Raw genomic sequence first — 21733 nt, forward strand, 5'->3', positions numbered from 1 at the left:
AGAGAAAGAGAGAGAGAGAAAGAGAGGGAGAGAAACATTGATGTGTGAGAGAAACATCAGTTGGTCACCTCTCGAATGTGCCTGGACTGGGGACCTGGTCTGCAACCCAGGCACATGCCCTGACTGGGAATTGAACCAGTGAACTTCCACTTTGTGGCATGATGCCCAACCAACTGAGCTACATCGGTCAGGGCCAAATGATGTTTTGCTCTTTGTCCTTAAATAATGCTTTATGAAACAGCCAGCTCCCAAAGAAAGAAGATTAGAGTACACTTGGTATTTAATGCTTCCCAGACATTAAGTTGCCAAAATGAGGACACAGGTGTGCACACACGTAGGTCATTAGTTTGGCTGATTTTGCTGGTAAGACCAGCTTGATATAAATTAGATTTTCTTAATACAAAGTCAGAGCTTCATAGCACACTCATTATGCAGTTTTAACTTGGCCTTATAGAGAAATTGTGGGGATGTATTGAGTTTTCATTGAGGAATATGAACTCTTTATTAACCTAACTAATCCTATTTCAGGAATTCGTTCATTCAACAGTCGCTAAACATCTAACATATACAGGGTCTTGTACTGGGCCCATCAGCCTCCATATAAAGTATCTGGCCTGGATCATAACTAGATATAAGAATTAGCATTGGAAAGAAAGAGGGTTGAGCTACTTTAGCAAAGTGAACCAGGAAAACTCTTATGATCTAAAGAATTGTACTGACTCTATTTTTTGTTTACTTTTTTCATTGACAGGATATAAGCTCTCTCAGGATGGGAACTTTTTCTGTGACATTTGTACCCTATCGTGGTAATTGGCACATAATAAGCATTCAAGAAAGAGTCATAGGCAGGAGGGAGGGAGAGTGGGAGGAAGGAAGGGAGGGATGGAAAGAAATAACTTCTACATTTGCATTTTTCCAGAGGCTGGAGGGAATAGCAGTACTTTATATGTTCAACTTCTCCCTTTAAACTCAGGAAAAAGGGAGAAGCGCAGCTTATTCTGAAAAATATCAGAAAAGTGCTTTTGGGGGGAAGCTGCAACCCACCATAGAAATAATTCAGATGGACTCAGTGGCGACTGACTTCTGGTAAATTCATAGCAATTCTCTAGCGTATGTGAAGAGTACTTCATCTCTGAGGCATTTTGGAAATGAATTATTCCTCAAAACATCTTTTATAGGCATACGATGTGTTATTTTTGTTACTTGAAAGAGAATGTTGATACAGAATGTTAACTGGTTTCTCCAAATCCCCAAATTTAAGATTGGTGAGTTGCAGGACTAGCTAGTCATCAATTCACTGTCCTCCTTCTTCAGACATTTAGGCCAATCTGAAACTAAAAGAAAAACGTCCATTATTTTTAAACAAATCAGAATCGAATGTGCTTTGAAAAAAATATATAATCTATCAGGTCTTTATCTTTAAGGAAAAAGCCCATGATCTCAACTGAACCACACAGACAAGCTAAAAATATAATGAAAGAAATTATTCCTGACTTTTCAAATGAGCTTCAACTAAAGACACATGCCGTTGGTGGATATAAATCAAGGTGCCTCCTAGCAAGACGTGTTTGCTCTTTCCAGAGATCCTATTAAGACAGTAGAGCCCTAATAGCAGTAAATCTCATGGAGAGGAATCTATAAAACTATATATATGGGTGCATCCTGTGACTATAAGAGATAAAAGATTATATCTTCATTTGCATGGTTTGCTGGGTTTTATTTGGCAGATACAATAACATGAGCTATGCAGAGGACATAAAACAAAGTGAGAACAGCAGCTCATTTGGTGGCAGACTGTAATGGTTATGGCTAAAGGGCTTCCACAATTCATCTCAAACCCTTATGCCTATATTTATTGTTGTTTAAATGAAAATCAAACTCTCACAGCCATAAGGAGGAATCTGGTCAGAAATTTGAGGTCTTTCCTTCTCACACAGCTCCTGGGGTGATCAATCCATGACACTTCAAAACAGCTCCCGAAATATCGAAGAGACAGCGTACCTCACCTAAGCACATTAGTGCTTCTTTTTTCCAATCCTCCTCCAAACAGCTCTAAAACTCCTACAGAATGAGAGAGAGAGGCCCTGCTCATTATTCTGACTCGCAGCTCCTAGTTAGAGAAGACTCGGAGTGACTGTAAGCCCTGGTTAAGAGATCATATTTAGCATTCAGATGATGTTTAGTGCAAGATAACACTTTGGGGAGGGGGAGGTTGGAAGAGGGTAACCCCCCCAAAAAAAGGATTGTGGCCTGTGTTATGGGCCTAACCCATCCACACAAGTACAGTGCCTTTTAGTATTATTAAAAGCATTTCTATCATATATTTCTTAAAGAAGATTTTTTAAATTCACAATTTGTAATCACTTCATTCTTGTTACGTTGCAAGAGAGAAAACTTCGGTGCTCAGTTGTGATTGCTCAAGACTATAGATTTTGCTGTTTTGGGAAAATATACATTTTTAAATAATTAGACCTGAAAATAGTTTGTTAAAGAAAAATCTGTACCATATTATCAAATGTACATCTGGATAAGGTTTAAAAATGCCAGTGATTGTCATACCAATTTAGTGAAAATGGAACTACATGACTTAAAAAAGGTGTGTAAAATAACTATATTTTTATTTGGAGGTAACATATAATATTGATATATAAACATAAATTTTATAATGTTAATGAAAATTGTATGCCATTCAATGAGGTAGAAATATTTAATATTATAATATTTGTACTTGTATCAGTCTTGAAAATAAAAGAATAAATTACCCCAATCATTTTTTAAATGAACAACATATACTCTCCATGCAAGTTCATAGGTAAAAATAAATAAAAACATGTGGCCTAAATCTTACCTACTGTAAGCAAGTTGCTATTTGTGGAAACTGGGCTATTCCTTTTGATTTTAGAAATTCCTTATTATTTTGAGATAAATCAATATGGATGTTAAAGCTATTAATTCTAACTTCCCAAATTTGAAAATTTTTATACCATTTAGATTGTTATTATACACACACATGAATCAATTTGGAGGGGAAAGATGAATACAAAAAAAAATATTATTTTAAACCGCTGCTAACTGCAAGCAAACAATTCATTTCTCTTTTGATTTTTTAAGATTTTATTTATTTTAGAGAGAGCAGAAGGGAGGGAGAAAGAGAGAGAGAAAAACTCAATGTGAGACAGCAACATGGGTCAGCTGCCTCTTACATGTCCCCACTGGGGATGGAACCTGCAACCCAGGCATGTGCCCTGACCAGGAAATGAACCAGCGACCTTTTGCTTTGTGGGGTGACATTCAACCCACTGAGCCACACTGGTCATGGCAATAATTCATTTCTTAAATAATGAGATAATTGGCAGACTTCATCTTGCTTTGGTAGTAAGCCCAAGCAGTGTGTGTGTGTGTGTGTGTGTGTGTGTGAGAGAGAGAGAGAGAGAGAGAGGATAGCTTTGATTGTGTATTCCTCACGTTTAATGAGAATCAATAAGAAAGAATACCTCAGTGAGCATCTCCCCGAATAGGATATTACACATTTTCCTCTGAGACAAAAATGGGATTGTCAGAAATGCATCACAACCTGGTGTTTTTACTCTTGTGAGGAAGATGTTTCATTGTTCACCCATATTCATCTTTCAATCAGCTGATTTCGATGGCCTTCCAGTGGCTGTAGGGAAAATCTGACCAATGAAAAGAAAAAAATGGTAAACTAACACTGAGGAAGAGAATTCGAGGGAGAAAGAAAAGACAAGATCAAAAGGTGAGAAAAAAGAAGAAAGAAGAGAGAAGAAGGAAGAGAGCCAAATAAAACTAGGCAACATTTTAGGAATAAAACAATGATACAGGTTTTCAGTTAATTCATTTATCCCCATCTATAATTTCTTAATTGGAAATAATATGCCCTAATATTTTCATTTAAAAGAAAATCTCCCTTCACTAAACTAAAACATGAGGCATTGATGCCTTGTAAACATGAATATTCAAATTCCCAGATTTTGATAGCTGAGGCCCGTGCTACCAATTGGACAGCCATACCACGAAGGCATGGGTGGGCTTCTGAAATGAGAGAGAAGCATGTGAGAAAACAAAAACTGTGTATCTTTTTCTTTCAAAGACATTCTAGCACAAAGAAGCATCCCTTTCTGAACTGCCTGTTATCAAGGCAAGAAGATGTTAGCTTGGTCAGAATGAATATTCAGATTCTAAATGAATGAAGAGAGTGATTTCTGGTTTCCCCCCACTGCCATGCTCTGTGCCTTCAAACCCTAACCTCCGTCACAAATATTTTTCTTTAAGTGTTTTTTCCTCCTTTACAGTTCTTAAAGCACATTATCATTATTATTTTTAGTGTCGCCATCTCCAACAATCCTTATTTTCACTCAAAATTACAACACAGGGGACTATGGCCAATGCTACGCAGATGGTCAAATAGATAATAAAGACTCAGTTCATGAATAATATCCACTCAGAAAGAGGACAAAAGCAACAGGAAAAAAGAGCGCAAATTGGACAAAATGTGCGTGCTATATTTAAAAAAACACACACGCAATCATTGTCAGAGATCATTAAGGGTGCCCTGTAGTTTTAATGGTATGCCAGTGGCACCAATTTAATGTGACTGTTTGCTCTTATAGTCAATAAAAAGAGTCATAACTGCCATCAAATTTAAATTTAATTTATTTTCTACACAGCCCTTTCTGTTTTCCTTGTTTTTTTTCTTTTATAACATTAACACTTTTTTTGTTAAAAAAATGTGTGAAAGATTAATTTGTAGAATGAGGGGAGCTGTGGGTGCACGGCACAGGACAGATGGTGTGGGTGGGACATGACAGTTTTCGTCTGCGGCATCATTTTGTTTTGCTGGTGCAAGTGAGCAAAATAAAGAGCTACCGCTACCATGATCGTTTCTTTGGGGGGCCCCTCAGATTAACTGTGTTGCTTTACCTCATGGCGGGCCCCGCTGCTCGGGGAGCGAGCCAGCCTCTCCACACCCCGTAACGAGCCTACTCATGAGCGTTGTTAGCCTGAGAGCCCTTGAATTTTCAAATGGCATCTATTATAGAATTCCACCTGACTTTTGTGTCCAACAGAATGAAATCTACTCTCTGTTGGTAAGCTGACTGTGTTGAAATGAATTCAGGGTCTGGCCTCCCAAGATCCTGTATGGTAAACCCAAATGCAGGAAACTACAGCAAAAAAGAATAATTTTTTGAAGGCAGGTATTTTTTTGTTTTGTTTTGTTTTTGTGTGTGTGTGTATCCCAGGCAAAAATTCAACTCACAATGCAAGGGAAGAGAGAAAAACGGTGCAGGTTTGTACGTGAAGGTTTGACTTTTGCTTGCAACAGCCCTAATTTACACGTAAGGGTTGTAGGAGTTCACTATTGTAAAGGTTCTTGTTGAAGGATAAAGCAATTACCACAGAAAATCACTGTCATATGGCACACACAGACATTCGGGGGAAAAGTAGAACTTTGAGAAGGAGGAAAAGGGGAATTCAGGACTGCACGTGGGAGGGAAGATGCGAGTTCTTCTCGTGCACAAGGAGACCCACTAACAACACCTTATCAGCTCCCTTCTTTCGGGGAACTCAACCAACATGCCATGCCCAGGACACATGACCGTGATTGGGAGGGAGGGTTACAAAGAAGTGCTCATTAGAATCGTCTGCAGCATCATTTTGGGGGGTTGGTGGTTAATTCATGGCAAGACAAGTTTCGTTGGAAGAAAAATCTCCCCAAAACTTTTGCCTCAGACTCATGCTTCTGTCATAGGAAGGCAAGGCGGTCCACAAAAGGATGTTAGGGGCACAGAAATGATCAAACCCATCATCCTTCCAAAGTCCCGAGTCCACTTCAGCTTTGAGATCACTGTGTCCTGATGGCCGCAGTACTTGGTATTCAAGTCATTTAGATTATTACGTTATTTTCCTAATTAGACGGTAGGCTTTCCCCAAGAGAGGTTGAGCCTCCTACGGAATGCATTTCATAGACATACCAGCACTGTGGGATCATGGATGTAGAGGGGGCCACGTGCAGGCAGCATGAAGCATGATGGGGTGAGTACGAGCAAGGGCTTGTGAGGCACACCCTTTGCATTGGGTGTCAGGCTGCCCCCAGCTGCGTAACTGTAACCGAGCCAGAGCCTCAGTTTCCACCTCTGTGAACACAGGATGGCAATAATGGCGCGTACCTTCATTATAGGGTTAGTGGGGAGTTAAGGAGATAGTCCTTGGAAACCATTTAGACAGCGGCAGGCAGGTAGTTAATGAGCCCTGGTTTCCTAGCAGTCACTTTTTGGACCCTCCCAACACCTGAGGCCCAAGAGCACTCAAAACCCCCAATGTTCGATAGGAAACTTTTTACCTTTGTTTTCCTTAGGGGTACGTGGGCAAATACAGTGCTGGGTTGTATATATATATATATATATATATATATATATATATATATATATATATATATATATATATATGGGTAAGTGGAGAATGAAGGAGACTATAGCTACACTTTTAAGAGCAAATATTCAGTATTCATGGGGAGGGTATTACTGACGGCATAGGAAATCAGGGGAATCTGGTGTGTGTACTATATGCTTATCAAAGAAGAGTGCACAGAAAGGACACGTGTAAAGAAAGATGTGGACCACATATCTAATTTAAAGAGAGTTATCTATTTCATGTTTGTTTGTGGTACCGGAATTTCTCCATGATTCAATATAGTAGTAGGCGTTATGAAGTGGAGTTCAGCAAGTCCTTGACACTGTCCCTTGGACAGACGCATAAACGTAAACACACAGAGAAGAGATCTCTCCGTAAATCAACACCACCACCACGATACTAGCCCTGCGTAACTTGAAACAATGGCAGAGCCAGTTATTTATACTCATATGTGCATACAATTCCTTATTTCTATGCCTCCTGATGCTCGAAACCTAGTCTCTCTATTCTTCCTTTGTTCTCTGATGCAGTTTGGTTTATTCCCCAAACACCAGAGAATAGTTAACTCGCTGATTCCGGAGGAATTCTGACGGGCCGAGACTAGGGTGAAAATAATAAGCAGTAGGTATTACATACTTTTTCATATAAACAAAAATGTGTGTGTATATACACAGAGGTATATCTAAAATTACATTTTGCATAAGTCAATGTTTCCCTTCACAGGAAGAAGTTTGTACCTATTAAATGCAGTAAAGGCTTCTGAATTCCACCCTTACAGCTGTTCTCCCTTTCTTCTCTAGTAATAAAATGCTCCATTTTTACCCAGTACATGGCTTCCCAAAATAAAACTACATTTCCCAGCTTTCTTTTGCAGCTTGGTATATTCATATATTCATAGGATAAGTTTTGGACAGTAAAATATAAAGTGTTCTGTGGCAGTTTAGAGAAAGCTCCTTTAAAAATAGTTAATATGCCTTTTGACCTCTTTCTTCTTTGTCCCCTTCTGCTACCTGGATGTGATGGCTGGAGCTTGGCTGACACAATGGACCATGAGGATGGCAGCTTCACTATAGGGAGGCCTTGAGGGGTGACTTGGAAGATGCTGCTGAATTTAATGACCTTCTAAAGTAACCACCCTGCCCTGGCTGGTGTGGCTCAGTGGATTGAGTGCCGGCCTGCACTCAAAATGTCGCCAGTTCAATTCCCAGTCAGGGCACATGCCTGGGTTGCAGGCCAGGTCCCCAGTAGGGGGCATGCGAGAGGCAAGCACACATTGACGTTTCTCTCCCTCCCTTCCTCATCTCTAAAAATAAATAAATAAAAGTCTTTAAAGTAACCATACCAGCCCAGTACTGCCTCTTTCTCCACTTTGTTTCTATCAGGAAGAAATCACATCTGTCTTGTTTAAAGTCTGGTTATTTAGAGTTTCTTTATGTGCAGCTGAACCAAATTCGAACTGATGATTTATATACGTCTTTTTCCTAAAGTACAGTGGAAAGTAGGGACACAGGTACACATTGGAGATATTGCTGACTCAGTTCCAGAACACTGCAATAAAGAAAATATTGAAGTAAAGTGAGTCACGTGAATGTTTTGGTTTCCCAGTGCATATAAAAGTTATGTTTACACTATACTGTGGTCTATTAAGTGTGCAATAGCGGTATGTCTAAAAACACAATCTGCATAGCTTAATTAACATACTATTGCTTAAAAAATGTTAATCATCATCTGAGACTTTAGCAGGTTGTAATCTTTCCGCTGGTCACACCTCCATGTTGATGGCGGCTGACTGATCAGGGTGGCCGTTGCTGAAGGCTGGGGTGATTGTGGCAATTTCTTAAAATAAGACAACGATGAATTTTGCTTCCTTGAAGGACTCTTTCTTTCACAAACAATTTCTCTGTAGCCTGTGATGCTGTTCAATAGCGTTTTACCCACAGAACATCTTTCAAAATTGCAGTCATGCCTCTCGAAACCTGCCACTGCTTTATCAGCTACATTTATGTAATATTCTAAATCCTTTGTTGTCATTTCAACAATCTCCACAGCATCTTCACGAGGAGTAGATGTTATCTCAACAAACCGCCTTCTTGGCTCATCCAGATGAAGCAACTCCACATCTGTTCAAGTTTTAGCATGTGATCGCAGCAATTCAGTCACGTCTTCAGGCTCCACTTCTAATTCTAGTTCTCTTAGTGCTTCTGCGACACATCTGCAGTTACTTCCTCCCCCTAGATCTTGAACTTCCCAATGTCGCCCATGAGGGCTGGAATCAATTTAATGGCGATATTTAGACCTTTTCTTATAAATCACAAATATTCTTAATGGCATCTAGAATGGTGAATCTTTTTTAGAAGGTGTCCAATTGACTTTGCCCAGGTCTATCAGAGGAATCGCCCCTGGTGGCAGCTAGAGTCTTACAAAATGTATTTCTTAAATAACATGCCTTGAAAGTCAAAAATTACTCCTTGATCCATGGGGTACACATGTTTTGTGGTAACGGGAATGAAAACAACCGTAATTCCATTGAGCATCTTTATTAGCTCTTGGGTGTCCAGGTACCTTGTCAATGACCAGTAATATTTTGAAAGAAATCTCTTTTTCTGTGCAATCGGTTTCAACACAGGCTTAAATATTCAGTAAACCATGTTGTAAACAATTATACTGTTACCCAGGCTTTGAAGTTTCTTTTATAGGGCACAGGCAGAGTAGATTTAGCATAATTCTTATGGTAAATGAGCTTTAACTTAAAGTCACCAGCTGCATTAGCCCCTAACAAGAAAGTTAGCCTGTTCTTTGAAGCCAGGCATTGATTTCTCTCTAGCTATGAAAGTCCTGGATGGCATCTTCTTCCAAGAAAAGGCTGTTTCATCCACACTGAAAATCTGTTGTGTCTCAGTTCGATCTTCTAGATCATCTGCTGCAGCTTCTATGTCAGAACTTGCTCTTTTCCCTTGTCCTTTGATGTTACAGAGATGCCTTCTTTCCTTAAACTCCCCTGACCAACCTCTTCCACCCTCAGATTTTCTTTGGCAGCTTCCTCACCTCTGTCAGCCTTCACAGAATTGAAGAGAGTTAGGGCCCCGCTTTGGATTAGGCTTTGCTTGAAGGGAATGTGTGGCAGCTTTGATCTTCTATCCAGACCACTGAATGTTCTCTATATCAGCAATAAGGCTCTTTAGCTTTCATAACATTCGTGTGCTCACTGGAGTAGCACCTTGAGTTTCCTTCAAGAATTTTTCCGTTGCATTTACAACTTGGATACTTGGTGCCAAAGGTTTAGCTCTCAGTCTGTCTTGGCTTTCAACATGCCTTCCTCACTAAGCTTAGTCCTTTGTAGCTTTTGACTTAAAGTGAGAAGTGTGTGACTCTTCCTTTCACTTGAATGCTTAAAGTCTATTGTAGGGTTATTAACTGTCCTAATCTCAATACTGTTGTGTCTCAGGGAATAGGGAAGCCCAAGGAGAGGGAGGGAGATGGGGAAAAAGCCAGTGCATGGAGCAGCCAGAACACACACAATGTTTATCAATGAAGTCCACAGCCTTGCATGGGCTCGGCTCACGGTGTCCCAAACCATAACAATAGAAACATCAATGATGCCTGATCATAGATCACCATGATAAATGTAAGAATAATAACGAAAAAGGTTGAGATACTGTGAGAATCACCAACATGTGACACAGAGACACAAAGTGAGCAAATACTGTTGGAAAAATGACACCAGCAGACTTGCCTGACTTGGGGCTGCCACAGAACTTTGATCTGTAAAAAGTGCAATATCTATGAAGCACTATAAAGCAAAGTGCAATACAGCAAGGTGTGCCTGTATCGTGCCAGTAAAGTTGCACCTTTAAATGGAATATGACATCATGGAAATATAGCAACACAACAAAGGCTATATTTAAATATTAGATTCTAATATCCTTCCAAAAACACATATTTAATACATGTAAAAATATTAGGGAAAATAATGTTAGCTCTTGGAACAACTCCCCCCCCCCCCCAACCTCAGTCGCTTAATATACAATGGTTTATTTATGATGGGACAGTCTCATGCAGACTTTTTGGGATGAAGAAAGAATGTGGGAGCCTCTGCTCCATGCAGTTTTTCAGAGACCAAAGCTTTTTCTGTCTTAACCATCAGAGACTTGGGTCATTCTCCAAGTCTCGGCAGAATAGAAAGAGTGTGTAGAATCAGGCATGGGGTGTTTTTAATAGTCCAGGCCTAGGATGGCATTTGATGCTTTTGCCCACATTCCACTAACCAGAACTCAATCAGAGGGCCGCAAACGGACTGCAAGAGAGCCTGGGAAATGTAGTTTAGCTGTGTTCCCAGGAAGAAGAGAAGGAACATGAACCACTAGCTCTCTTGCCTAATGTATAAACAGAAAACCTAGCTTTCGATATCCCTGTTTCTAACTTCTTTAAAAGCCAGATAAAACAAGGGCTACATGCTCAGAGATACACGTCATCGTGTGGCAAAATATTCTTCTCTGGCCACTTTGATATTGAAACATCTAAGGCTGTGACATTTCTGATCACGGAAGATGAGCTCCCCTAACGGTGTGGCTTTGATCGCAAGCTCTGGCCAATGGTTGCTTTTTATTTCTTTTTAAAAGTGTATTGTGTGTATATATTGAGATACTAAACAACTTTAAATTATTCTACGTAGGGTTGTAGCAAAGCACTATAGATTGGTTATGTATAAAAAGGGATCAAGTCCGATTCTTTAATTTAATTTAATTTTTAAGTGACCATGTAAAAAGGATATAAAGTATTGCATAGGGAATATAGTCGATTATATTGTAGTAGCTGTGTGTGGTGTTGGGTGGGGTAGACTTATCAGGGCGATCACTTCATAAGTTGTATAAGTGTCTAATCACTACATTGTTGAAACTAATAAAATATTGTAGGTCAACTGTTATTAAAAATTCAAAAATAAGACTATGTGAAAACTTTCCCTCTAAGATACTGAGTTCAATATGCTTTATGCTTTTGTCAATCCTTTTCAATGAAACTCCAAAATAGTTTTATAGCTAGATTATTATAGAGGTAAAACAGAATATTCTTCCAATATGAAGAGCTTTTTTTAAAAAAAAAAGTTTTTATCCAGCTTTATTGAGGTATACGTGACAAGTAAAAATTGTATATAGTTAAGGTACATGATATTATGTTTTTGTTTTTTCTTTTTACCTCTTGACCTTCTTCCTCACTTCTCCCATCCACCTACCCAAACTCCCACCCCGGCAACCACCAATCTCTTCTCTGTGTCTATGAGCTTGTTTCTTTATTTGCTTGTTTGTTATTTGTTTATTTGGGGGTATCTGTTTTTAGGTCCTGCACATAAGGGGCATCACTCAACGTCTGTCTTTCTGTGCCTGACTTATTTCACTTAGCATATTGCCTTCGAGGCCCATCCTCATAAATGGGAGGATTTCATCCCTTTTTGGCTGACTACTGACCTTTCAATTCCTACTACTGTGTTGTTCCTTCTTGTTCATGTGCTTTTCCCATGATGAGGGGTAATTCTTTAACACCTAGGGAGGACATTTTAAAAGTTTCCATATGGCTTTATATCACTAAGCAAAACAATTAAAAACGTGCTTAAGTGTTGGTCTGGGAATATATTGCTAGAGATAACAATGGACCATTAAGGCAGATAGAGCTTTCCCATTAAACTACTGTTGTATATTTTATAGGCTTTGTGATTATATACTACCAGGTACATGTGCAAAATAAGATCACTCGGGGTATTTTTAATAGGGCGAGAGCTTCCAAAAACAGACTGAGAGAAAGAGACAGAGAGAAAAGGGGGTGGGGATAAACACAGACAGATGGGTGGGTAGAGGGATGGATGGGTAGGTAGATACTACTCTATTTTCTCCAAAAATCAATCATAATGGTTTTATTGAATTAACATTTACATCAAATTCTGGGCAATTAACTGCTTGATGAAACATGATTGGGATAAAGAATAAGAGATGATTCAAGAAGAGTAGAGTCCAAGGTTCCATGTTAACTGAATTACTAGACGGCTGTCTGTATCACAGGACCAGTCATTGTTGCCCGACACATTTTATCTTGAGAATCCTGCCTTCGTTTTCATAAAAAGTGTACCTGCTCCATTTCCAGAACTGCTCGGAAGATGTTGCCACGGTTAACTATCATTTCTTTTCATGGTTTGATTTTGAAGTTCAGCTTTTTTCCAGAGGTTTGAGGCATAGGATAGGCAGAAGGCAAATTTGAGAGTGTTTGTCTATTTCCCAAGTGAAATATAAAGCAACTTTTAATGTTTTGGATTATTCACTGGAACTATGAGTGAATTTAAGTTTGTTATATTAATTAAAGAAAGCTGAAGAATACAAGGAGGCTGTGTATAAAGGTGCTTTTGTAAGACCAGGAAGAATTTTAAGTTAAAAATAAAATGATTTTCAATTGACTTCTGTATGTTTCAAGGAAGCCCGATTTAGGATTATTAGATTCGCTACTATTGGGGCCACAGGATTAGGATTATCAGCATTATTAGGATTATTTTGTTATATGCCTAATAAGCCTCGAATAGTATTGAAGGAATAAATTGAATGACCAGGAGCCCAGAGGCCTGGGAGGAGAGTTGGGGTGGTCTTTAACTTCGGTGAGAAATGAGAAGACCCCCGAGGACGCTGGGCCTGCAACCCCAGCAGGAAGCAAGCACACCTGGGCCGTGGGACTCTGCCACCCCTAGAGATGTATGAGTAAGGTTCCCAATCTGAATGAAGTGACTACTCCACTCTTATCTGTCATGAGGGAGTCACCAAGCATCTGCCAGCGTTTTGTGGCTTAGGAAAGGAGAGATTTTTTTGGCTGTCTCACCATGGCTCTGAGGTTTAGGCAAATCATCAGGAACACTTCAGCCTTCCAGTGCTTTTTAGTGTGGGCTCACCCTTCGTTCCCTCAAGTCTTATCCCATGTATTCAGGCTCAGAGGTCTGGCCACGGCCTAGGTCACTAATTCGTGAACTTTAGTGCTCATTAGAATCACTTGGGGGATTTCCCCAAAATACTGTTGCCAGGATCCCTCCCCCTTCAGACTTACCAAATCCAAATCTCCAAGGAGAGGGGCCGGACAGAGGGTCCTGGGGTGTGGGCCTTAAAAACCACCTTGTTGAATCTGCTGCTTGTCAAAGATCTAGAAACCCTGGCCAGCCTCACCCCTGCAGTGGAATGAAACTCAGTGTTAATTGGGACTTCAAATGCGGTTGTCACGGCTTTCGGTCCCTCATTAGTAATTGAGTGATCATGAGGAAAATGTCAACCTCATTGTAGTCTCCGTCCCCACCTCTAAGAGGCAGGGTAGAGTTCGGGCATCTCTATAATGTGCCACCGTATCAAACATTTACAACTCCTCTGACACCTAGCCATTTGGACTGAGTTTTTGTGAAATATGAGCATTAGGAAAAAGGAAGGTTGAACAAGTGCAGGTGAAGTATTCATAACTAGAAAAACCATAACTAACAGAATGAATACTCATTTAACACCATCAAAAGAGTTAGTGTGTTTCTTAGTAAATAAGAAGCTGGAATTTGATGGAATGCAATTATTATTATTATTGTAATTTAGAAAACCCAGAAAGTAGATTATGTCCAGTTAAGAACAATCTGGTCTATAACCAAAGACACTTTTAAACAAGAGGCCGAAGTCAAAATACTGGATTGCAGTTATGAAACTCTCAAATAACTAAAAAATGGAATCATTCCCATTATTATTTTTCAGGTTCCTTTTCTTGCCATGGCTTTAATAGATTGCAGAGAGAAAGGAAAAAAAGGACCCCTTGGGACTAATATTGTGTGGTATTTTTTATCCAGCCTGCTGTCTCTTTGAAATACCGATTTCCCTCTATTCTAAGGCTTTTGATAGAGATCAGTTAAACTTGAATGAGCAGAGTCTTCTCATTTAGTTCGCTTATGCAAACAACAGGAACGGAGTGTGCCTTTTCCCCTTGAATAGTTTATAAATAGCCCATGTAAAACTGCCCATTCCCCTTTCATACATGTAAACTCGTTTGTGAAACGTTACGCCCCTCCCAAACCTCCAGGCCTTTCAGCAGCTGAAGTAAGCTCTTTAAACTTAAATGTATATGGCAGGAAAACCCAGCAAACACGAATGTTCAAACCCCAAGGGGGCAGCCTCCACACAGATGAAACTACGACCATGCACAAACACAGATTTTGCTGTGTGACACCGGGCCCAGAGGAGAAAACCAAAGGCAGCGCCAGAGACCGCACTCGGAGCAGGAAGAGGACCCTGTGCCCAAGGGCATCCACACTCACACAGAGACTCAAACACTCAGAATCCTTCCATTGTCTCAGACCGCAGGGAAGAGCAACAGTGCCTGCATTGCAACACATTGTTGTGAATTCACATGGACTTAGGAAAACATTCCGCTAACTCTGCAGTCAGACGTTGAGGCAGCAGGTGAAACAAGTTCGTTTTAGGAGTCTAGCCAAGGACCATTTGCTCCTTTGTGAGTGGGTTCTAAGGAGGCCAAAGCCAGAATAGCAAGACAGATCATTATCTGGGCAGGGGACGCAGGGCCAAACCGCCCCACAAAGGGGTACCATTGGCTGCACAGGAAACCAGATGAGAGACAACGTGTGGTTAATACAGGCCCATTACTATTAGGAGAAAAACATCCATGAGCCCCAATGCCGATGGTGGTCGGAGCGTTTCATATTCGGAGAATGGCTTATGAATTGGTTTGGCTACAGACTTGCCCAAGGAGTCTGCCATGCAAAATTCATCTGAAGACTAATTTGCTTCTCAGGAAACAGATTTAGGTAAGGGGCGAACAAGAGTAGCAATTACATTTAAACGGAAATGCAATTTATTTGGTTCCTCTTGTTTCCTAACTGCTACCGGAGCGACACGACATAGCTTCCAGTTCTCATCAAGATGAATCAGGGCAAGTCAGAAGCTGTTCCAGGCTCCCAGAGCGCCTTTGCCATGTGATATAACCGGCGTCTGTTGGGAAAGAATGGCAATAAGAAATGCCTCCTGAAGTTAAGGGTGTAGAATGCCGCGTTCACTCATTTGCTTTTTCAAGAAGGCTTCATCGAACTCTTCCCACAAGGTGTGAGGGTCCCCAAGACGCACACAACACTGTGCCTTTTAGGCCCCTTCATGTGCCTTTTAGGCCACTGTGTCCCTTCATTGATAGTGTCATTGATTCTTCTTTGTCGTCGTCGTCATCATCATCATCATCATGAAAACAAATACTCCACACGACAAATACAGTTCCACACTTGCCACTGCTATTCATTTCTGGACGATGATTCTCATTTCAATGACTGTAGCAGAAACAGGATCGCCGGCTACACTTTCCCAGATGGAGCCAAGCGACTCATTCTGCTCCCACCCCAGGCTGTGAGCCTGTGAATCTGGCAGGTTGAAAACTTAAAAGAGGTAACACTCAACCCTTCAACGGGCTCTTCTCCTGCCAGGACAATCAAGGAGGCCTCGTGACCAGAAGGCAGAGCAGCAAGAATACCTTGATTGTTGAGATACAGCGTGACGCATGGACAACTGGGTGGGACACCCAGCCTGTAGTGGCCTTCCTGAGTGAGGAACAGACCTTCGTGGTGTTACGTCATTGACGCTTGGGGAGCTGTTTTCTTATTGCAGTGTAACATAACTTATCCTGCCTAGTACTATTTATTGATAAATGCTGATTTCGCTTAGGACTTAAGAGGAGACAAGAAATCACCAACTCTGTAGAAATGGAAGGACCTTTACAATGGAAAAAAAAAATCAACTTCTCCCCCTGGATCTTTTCCTCTCAAGCAACCCGGCCACACTGACTCTCCCCAGGAGGTCAGCCTGTGACATGACAGCTGTTGCCTCCCTCAGGTCTGGCTTCTTGGGGGCACCCAGATTCCGCCAGGCATTCTGGCCTCAGTTTAGTGCAGGCGATATGGGGATTTGCCAAGCACAACCCTGGAACTAAGAAATGAAGCTAAAATAAACTAAGCACAAATGTATAGAAACAGATGGGTTTGCTGAGTGTAGATTTCTAATAAAAGTGTATTTGATCCTCCTCTTCCAAAGCGCTAGCAGATGTTTTGCAGTGTGTGTGTCCTGCCTCTACTTAGCGAAGGCGCACCTAAAGCAGGAGGGGGTGATCAGAAACACCTCACGACTTGGTCAGACGCTAGCTGTGTTTATTTCCTCCCCCCCAAAGGACAACACATAAAAAACACTCCTTTCTACGGAACAATCATATCGCTTATGAGCAATATAACTCTTGAAGAGCAATAGTCTCATTAATAATGAATTTGTGATTTTAGAGCACTTTGTATGTTCAGAGTAATAACTACGGTATCGTGAACAATAATACACATCGTCAGATTTGAAGCCTGTTCACGCACAGAGGAGAGTAAGGAAGTTCTTTATAATGTAAATTATTCCTGAGCTCTAGAAAATTCAGTTCACCCTGATAAACATTACTTCATTTCAAATCCTTCTATTAAAATATATCATTGCTGGGGCAACAAGCTCCCCCATTTAATTGCCAGTTCTTTCAAAATAGAACTATATGGAATCTTACTTTGGGGGAGAGAAAAGTGACCGCAGGTGGAAAATTAATGCTTTCAGGGCACGGTTTAACACCCTGGGAGAAGTAACTCATATATATTTCTAGTTTAAAAGATCAAGCGCCTTTCTTCTTGTGTGTACTATGGTTTAATCTCCTCTAAACACAGTGTTAAATGGGGGTGTGGCGCACTGGTTAAGAGTGGAGATTCTGCAGTTCGGTTCATGGATTTTAATTCTCCCTCTGCCACTTAACTAGCTAGGTGACCTTGACCATGTTCTTTAACCCTCCCGGGCCTCATCTTACCTGTAAAACGAAGATTACAAAGTTCCCGCCCTTAAAGCAGGACCCTACACAGTACACACAACCAAGGGCTTGTTGAATAAAAATGAATTCATAAACTAGCTGCGAAATAGGAAAATGGTGAAAAATACCAATTCTTGATTCTCCATGATACTCCAAACTTGAATGCAGAAAAGTTTCTCATGTCAGCCCCCATAAATAGCCACAAAAAAAATAATGGATATAGGAACTGGCTTTTGGAAGAACTCAAAGTCTGAAGACTCAGACTTTGCGTCATTACATAATAGTGAATTATTCCCTCAAATGTGCCAACGGTGGACTAAAGATTGTCTAGGGCTCTGGAGGTCCGCAGGAGCCCAGCGATCCCAAAACAGGTGCCCACCAGACCTGGCATGGGGAGTGCAGGTGCACACTCCCACACGGGCAGCTACAGATTCCAGAAAGTTCTGACAACCGAATGTTGCTCATTTGTTTGTTTTTAGTAAGTGAAGAGCAAACTCGCTTGGCATCCAAACTCCTCTGGAACAGAGATGAGGCCATTTGGAGTCTTTATTTCTCCGTCTCAGTGTGAATCTTCCCTGTGTCTCACTACAGAAACGCTGATGCTTTTGTTATGGGTGCTTCCCAGGCCTCGCTGTGGTGGTGTGTGATTTATGCCCTGTGGTCTCTTCCTAAAATCTGAATCCCATCTGGCCTCAATAATTTCAGATAAGAGACTATGGACCCAAACTTTCTTCCATGTGACGCTCTCTGTTTGGAATGTTTGGAAACGGGAAGTCTGCTCAGAGTGCTATGCTGCTATGCTGTCTCCAGGGTTGAGATGCAAGTTCCACGGAATCTTTTTGCTCGCCTCCTCGAGGCCAGAAGGAAAAAGAATGGAGCCTTCGAGCGGGGTGGGGGAGGGGAAGGCTTTGACAAAATATCAGAATTGTTCTGGGAAGTCTTTTCTCCCAGGAAACTGCTGCGGGCAAGTCTGCTGTAGAGATTTGAAGGGGTGGCTGGCTGGGTGGGGGTGGAGACCAGGACCCAGAGGCTCAGCAGCGAAATTTTGCTTCTCAATAGGCCAGGGCTGTGAGTTAGCCCTAAGGAGAAAGAAGGACAGACCAGGATGAGCCTGAGGACGTTGGCAGACATGACTTGACAGAGGTCTAACAGGAAGGTGGTGCTGCTGCCCCAGCCAGGTTTGCATGTGAGTCTGAACACTGAGCTCTTCTTTAGTCTCACCCACCTTGCTTACTTCAAGGTCCCAGCAGGCCACCAAATTAAGGGGATCGGCAGCCAGATCCTCCCGCTCATCACCGGGATTTGAATTCTGTGATCACTCATCATTTTTAGGGGTTGACTAGATGGCTTCTAAGCTTCTCACCTATAAACTCATAACCCCTGCAAAGCAGTGTAACCGAGATGACCCCAGGGCCACTGCCACCTCTTGAAACCAAGATGATTAAGACTCAGAGCCCCAGATCCACAGCCTGTAGAAGCCAAAACCCTACGGACAGCATCCATGGATCCTGCTAGAGAAGGCCTGTCTTTCCCACGATAACTTCTCCCCATGTGTTGTATCTGCCCTGGACCCAGAGCCTGCGTGTGGAACTTAATGTCTACACGCAGAAAACACTCTCACATAAACATAGAGCAAAGTGAGTACGTGGTGGACTTCTGCCAAGATGTGGAGGTGGGCAAGGAGGGTGTTTATTTACATTGCTGCAGCTCAAACAAGTTCAACTGAAAATTAGACACTGCTGTGCATTAAAAATGAAACCATTGCCCTGATTGGTGTGGCTCAGTTGGTCGGGCATTGCCCCACAAAGCGAAAGGTCACCAGATCGATTCCTGGTTGGGCACACGCCTGGGTTGCATGTTTGGTCCCCAGCTGGGGCCTGGCCAAGAGGCAACTGAACAATGTTTCTCCCCCTCTCCTTCCCTCTCCCTTCCCTTCTCTATAAAATAAAATAAAATACAAGAGAATAATAAAATAAAGTAAAACCATCCCTTCTATCATAGGGACATATTTAGCTGGTCCTCTTTATCTTACTAAGGACTCTCGGCCAGCAGTGTCCAACAGGAAAATAACACACGTGCACAATTCAATATTTTCTAGTGGCTGCATTTCAAATTAACTTATTAATGTTTATTATTTATTAACATGAACAAATTACTAATATTTTATTTAATTCAGTGTTATTATTGGGAGTACTAGAATTTCAACATGGAATCAATAATTAAAAAGTGTTAATGAGACCTTTTACACAGCTTTTCATAAAGCCTTCAACACAACGTACTTTACAGAGACACCTCAGTGTGGACCTGACACATTGCAAGTGCCCAGCGGCCCCACGTGGCTGCGGCTGCCTCGTTGGGGGGTGCAGATCTAGCCTGATCTTCCATCCACACCCCCTTCTCCTCCTGACCCCGTCGTCACCATCCTCCGGGAATTCTGAATTCCTCTGGATTATCCGAGGGCCTTCCCCGGGTTCTGCTCCTATACCCAGGGCTATTTCTCCTTAGTCAACTTCTATTTAAAAAGAGCCACTTTTCCTAGAAGTCGGGTGTTTCAAGAGCAGCTTCTTTTCTCCCCTGACCTTAGCAACTAATTATCACTGCCATCTCACAGATAGGGGAACTTAAGTCCAGAGTGAAAGCTTTCTCACGGATACACGGTGAGGCCGTGGCAAGACCAGATGAGCCCATGACAGGTTTTGCTTCTCAGTCATGAATTTGCCAGATCAGGCATCTGAAGCTGCTTAGAGAGAAAATGAAGTGCATTACAGTTATCGCTGTGCTTCCCAATGCTTAAGGGGAATGAGGATTTCGTGTCGATGGCACTAACAGTTTAAGGGGAATTCAGTCCTTTCAACTTGAGTCCATCAAAACCTAATCCAGGGGCTTCCTCTCATTTTATATAAAATTTATTACATTTATAAACAGAATAATTAGATGTGTAACATAAACTTCAAGGTTTTGGGAAACTGGACCTTTATATGTGGAATTTTAATTTAAACCCCTAGGTCTGTTGTGTGCCTTGATGGGGGGGATGGGTTCTCAGCACTTTGTGCCCACGACAGTCCCCCACTGAGCCTCTACACAACTGAGTTTGTCTAAGAAGGCCACAGTCAGGAAGCTTCCAGTGTGAATGACAGCTTGGTGACGCCACAGGATGGCAAGGAGAGGGGCCTGGGGGGCAGGGAGGAGAGGTGGAGCAGAAGGAGGTTAGCTACCCAACCCTCTTCAACCTGGAGGGGGCTGGAGTCCAGAGACCAGAAGCAGGCTTTTATTGAAAGTACCCTTTCTACACGTGCTTAGGATGGTCCTTATTCTCAGAGCTCATTTGTGGGGGCCCTGTCTTCTGCTCTTGTGGACACTCAGTAGCATAAGGTGCTGTGGCAACTCACGCTCCATGGGGTTCAGGACATGCTGTCTTTGTCCACCCAGGCTGCTATAACAAAAATGCCATAGCCAGGCTGGGCCAAACAACAAACGTTTATTTCTCAGAGTTCAGGAGGATGGGAAGTCCAAGATCACGGCACTGGCAGACCTGGTGTCTGGTGAGAGTTCACTTCCTGGTTCATACACACCGTCTTCCGGCTGTGCCCTCAAGTGGTGGAAGGGATAAGGGGGCTCTCTGGGGTCTTGTCGACAAGGGCACTAATCCTTTTCACAATGGCTCCACCCTCCTGACCTAATCACTTGCCCAAGGCCCCATCTCCTGATACCATCACACTGGGAGTGAGGTTTCAACACATACATTTGGGGGACACAGACCTTCAATCCATTACACGCATTCAAAGCCCAGGACCACAGGCCGCAGAACCTGAGCTGAGATCTGTGTTCCTTGCTCCTGGTTCCCATGGCACCAGCACATCCCACTCTCTGTGGAAGGGAAAACCAACTTTACTTGAAAAGCAGAGGGGTCCCATCTAGCAGACTGAACGAATCCATAAGCATGTATCATGTGGGTATCTTGAGCTAGGGCCTGAAAACTGCTTGACAAGGCTTCAGCGCTTTTATTCAATGAATGTGACTATTGTTTCTCTCAGCGGATTTCATTTTAATGACACAGCACTGTCCCCAGCAGGAGGCTGTCTGGTGAGTGCCAGGAAGGCCAACAGTATTTAAATCACATTAGACATCGCAGAGAATCCAAGATGGAAGAATTCGCTTGTGAAAGTTTTGCTAGATGATTGTCTTAACCATTACTAATCTCTGTCAAAGCAGGACTCCTTCATAGTAATTCAGGGTCCTGCCCCCACAGATAAAACTCCGCTTTTGGGGGGAGTCAGGGGCACAGCATAGTGAAAGATATTTAACAGATGCTTCATGAGATAAGAAGCGGAAAAGAAAATACATCAGTAAAGCAGTTAACCCATTTATATTTATGTTTGTTTCAAACCAATTGTAATTAGGAGATAAAACAGAAGATTAATAAATCAGACCC

This window comes from Desmodus rotundus, chromosome 10 (genome assembly GCF_022682495.2).
Source record: "Desmodus rotundus isolate HL8 chromosome 10, HLdesRot8A.1, whole genome shotgun sequence".
Classification (NCBI taxonomy): Eukaryota; Metazoa; Chordata; class Mammalia; order Chiroptera; family Phyllostomidae; genus Desmodus; species Desmodus rotundus.